Below are 4,493 nucleotides of genomic sequence, written 5' to 3'. Positions count from 1 at the left end.
ATCTATTAGTTTGGGGTGAGGTACTGTATCATTTTAGCTGCGTTCTGATCTTGGCCCATAATAAAAAGTATTGTTCCAGGTATACTAAAGCTGCTATGCAAGTGTTGAACCCATGTCTGAAGGACCGATTTGGTAGAAGTGATTTCAGAGTAAACCCAAACAGGACAGAGGTGTGTTTTGTCCATAGACATCGGGGAGTTCAAGAACATTGGCCCTAGTGATTGCTCTAGACAAAGGTCCATCCCCTTAAATAAGCTATGTGATTTGGGGGTTCTGAATTTGGGTTCTGAATTTCAGCTCCTGCTTAAGCAATGGTTTAATGTGAAGGCTGTCTTTTGCCCAACATCCATTGGTGCATCAGTCATGGACCTTCCAGAACCAGTGGCAATAATTCATGCCTATCATCACCGGGTCTTGACTTCTGCAATATGCTCTATGCAGGCCTGGACTTGAAGATACAGGAAGTGAAGTCTGCTTCAGCATATACCTTGCAGTAGCTGCACTGATTATCAATAGGTTGCTGGGCCCAATTTAAAGTCAGCATGGTCTAATGATTAAGGGATTTGGCTGGCAGAAGAAAACCTTGGTTGAAGTCTACCTTGTAGGAACCCCCCCTCCCCGGATTAAAATATTATTTATTCTTAATATTAAAGAGAGGCAAGGTAGGATATTTCCCCAAAGGAGAAATGGAGAAGCATGTTCTTAAAGACAGAAAGCAGCCCCAGTCTTTCTTAATAACCTGGAGCAGAAGCCTCCAATCTATAGAGATGGATATTTTGTACCTATTAAGAAAGACTGAGTCAATCTATTCATAAACCTTCAGCTCCAGATGATGGGATTAAGAATTTACATTCCTCACCCAAATTCTGGATTAAGAATTTACACCCCACACCCAAATTCTAAGGACATGATATTACTTTTAGGACATAATAGGACTAACCCACCATTAGAATAACAAAAGGCACAAGGCTCACTACATTGTACAACCCCCTGCAACATCTCAGAACCCTATAAAAACCTATCCATTCATTCCTAAACCAAGGGCTCAGCCACTCCAGAAACATTGCTGTTGTCTGTGAAGTTTCTGGAAACCAAATAAACCTTTCCGTGCAGCCATTCACCCTCCATTTTATGCATCCAGCATCTTTCTCCTGCTTTAGAACCGGACCGGATTTTTCTTCCAACAACCTACAGCCATTGACACCTTCTGTGTATTTGGGAGCTTGTCCTCTCTGTTCCATTTGTACAGAAGGTTATTGTAGGGAAAAATTGAAGGAGTGAATGCTGGGTAAGTGTGATGATCTGTAGGAATGACCTGGCAGGCCTGCGGCCTAGGCAATGGTCTGACAAGATGGCAGTTCAGTCTGCAGGTGGGAGAAAAGCATAAGAAACGCTTTAGAAGGGACCCTCCCTAGTTTTCTGGAGCTGAAAAAGAAAGGAGAGGAGAAATTCTTCCAGTCTTGTAAGATTCTGTTTGGGGTAACCTTACAATAAAAATAGTGCTGATGCTCTGATTGTGCTTTTTATCTGGAGAGATAACCTTGATGTTACCTTAAAGAGATAACATTACCCATGCAAGACTTGAAGCTTACTATTTCGTAAGAATTAATATTATTCTCATCTTTCCTATTACCAATCTCCTTCTCTACTTATGACTATAACTTTGTTGCTTGTACGGTTTATATTATTTTGTTTCCTAGTACAATTTATGTTGATTGTTTATTTAGTATCCTACGACTATCACTAAGTGTTGTATCATGATTTATGATGTATTTTTTATGATAGTGATCACGATTTATCACTTATGGCTTTTATGTACAATGAGAGCTTACGCACCAAAAATAAATTCCTTGTGTGTCCAATCACACTTGGCCAATAAAGAATTACATTCCATCCCCATCCCATCCCATTCTATTCTATTCTATTCTCCTCCTAAGTATTCTCAATCCCACAATATATTACCATGAGCTCTGAATAAAAGGCAGCATATGCATCAGATAACAGGATTTTCTGTTTTTCTAGCTATTTTTACTACTTCAAACTGTGTTATTGTTCATCCAGGAATAAAGATGCATAACTGGGTATATCATGCTGTTGATACCTAGGGGAGATACTGGTACAATATTGTAGTGGTCTTCAAGGATTGTCAGAGAGGGCAGGGAATGGTAAGTTCTCTATTACCTAGTGTTTTGCAGTAATTGCAGGCTAATTCTGCCCATTGCCAGGAGTTCAATTCTCACTGACTAAAGGATGACTCAGCCTTCCATCCTTCTGTGGTCAGTAAAATGAGGACCCAGATTGTTGGGGGCAAGAGGGTTACTCCGTAAACTTAGAGAGTGCTGTAAAGCACTATGTAGCATATGTAAATCTAAGTGCTGTTGCTGTTATGCAATAACAATAAGATGAGTGGACTTCAACTCCCAGAATACCAGCCATGAAATTCTGGTATTTGCCTTGGGAGTTGAAGTCCATTCATCTTAAAATTGCTATGGTTGAAAAACACTGCCCCAGAGGGAGGGACCAAAAGCAATAGGATGCAGGGAAGTGCAGGGAAGCAGGAAGCTAAGTTATTAGGAGGAACTTCTTCAGGCAAAGTGCTGTCAATCAGTGGAATAGTTTGCCCCTTGAAGGGCAACATTGCTGTTCATTGGAAATTTTCAGAGCCTGCCTGAAATGTTTTATTTAGCCAATTCTGCTCCAAGCAGGAGGCTGGACAAGATTAACAACCCAGCTTTTCTTTTCTTTTCTTTTTTTTAAAAAGATTTTTATTAATAATAAAAAAAATACAAACAAACATAAATATATTAAAACAACATACAAAACGAACAAACATCAATTCAGTCGAATGACTGACTCTTAGAAGTTACTACAAACGGTGGGTCATTTTCGTATTTCTCTTATTTTTCTCTATTTGTGTCTATATCTACATTCACATATTTACATGATTGTATATATATATATATATAGTTGACTCTTTATTTAATTCTATACATTTCTATTGAATAGTCGAAAATTATCTTTATATTCCTATTTTGTCTCCAGCCAGCTGTACCATCTTTGCCATACTAAATAGTAATCAGTATTGTCTTTCTCTTGTATTTCTTTTGTGAGCTTATCCAGTTCTGCACATTCTGTAATTTTAGCTATTATTTTGTCCAACAACCCAGCTTTTCTAACTCTTTCGTTTTACATAATTAACCTGGAGCCATACTGTCACTGCATTATGTGTTTGTCAGCTGAGTGTCCTTTCTGAGCGTTATGGTAGCCTGCCAGAGAACTTTATCGCGTATCTATAGCAACAGAGATAAGACTAGTCTTGTGAAACTTTGAGCTACTGCGCATGTCTACATTTTTCTTTTCTAACTTCCTGTTTTTTTTTTCTTTTGTTCGTCTGAGTGATAAGCTGCCGGTAAAGATGTAGTTAGCTAGTTTTTCTATTTGTATAATAAAATCCTTATTAGAATATATATATTTCGGTTTTTCTTTTTTTAAAGTATACAGCATGGAAAACAAGATCCACCCGTCTCTAATTAAGTGCAATTACCCCAGGGGGAAAACGAGGCTGATTTACGCATAACTTCACAAAGTTATGTGCCCTGGCTGGTTGAGCCACCATTCATCGCTTCAGCAATGGAATCAGAATTTAGGTCATGAATAAGGCAGGAATGTGGAATACGGTTACCCTCCCTGTTAATCCAGCCACGGGAGAGTTTCGGGGTGAAAAATACAGAGTTTCGCCAGAAGTCTTACTGGGAGCCAGGGGACTTTTATTTATTATTTTATTTTATTTTATTTTATTTTATTTTATTTTATTTTATTTTATTTTATTTTATTTTATTTTATTATTTTATTTTATTTTATTATCTATCTATCTATCTATCTATCTATCTATCTATCTATCTATCTCTAGCTCTATCTCTAGCTCTATCTCTGTCTGTCTATCAGTCAGTCAGTCAGTCTATCTATCTATATCTCTAGCTCTATTCTATCTATCTATCTATCTATCTATCTATCTATCTATCTATCTATCTATCTATCTATCTATCTATCTATCTATCTATTTATTGGAATTTGTCAAACATAAACAAGAAGAAGAGAATAAAGATGACAGTGAGGATAGGCAAGTTAGTGCACTTATGCACTCCCCACTCGACTGACCACTATTGCAAGTCGGTGGCAGAGTTTAGAAAAGTTAGGAGAGGCCAAGAGTGCGGGCACCCAGTTTTCAGCCTCCCCGGGCACAGGAACCGAGGGAGCCGCCACCCCCCCAAGGCGCTCAGCCGCAACAAGCGGCCCCAAAGCTCGGCCTGCCAAACAAATCCCAAAACCGCCTCTACGCCTACGAGGCCGCTGGGCGAGCCTCAACCGGTGCCTGTCGGGAGGCGTAGTTTTTCCTTGGAAAGGAGGCCGGCGCCTGGTCCGTCCGGCCGCTGAGGGAGGAACCACCGCGACCGGCATGCTTTGCGGCGCGCCCCGCCCCCTGGAGAAAGGCT

This window comes from Pituophis catenifer, unplaced genomic scaffold (assembly GCF_029215685.1).
Source record: "Pituophis catenifer annectens isolate HBS135680 unplaced genomic scaffold, rPitCat1.0.hap2 SCAF_10, whole genome shotgun sequence".
Taxonomy (NCBI): Eukaryota; Metazoa; Chordata; class Lepidosauria; order Squamata; family Colubridae; genus Pituophis; species Pituophis catenifer.
This window is presented reverse-complemented; position numbering follows the sequence as displayed.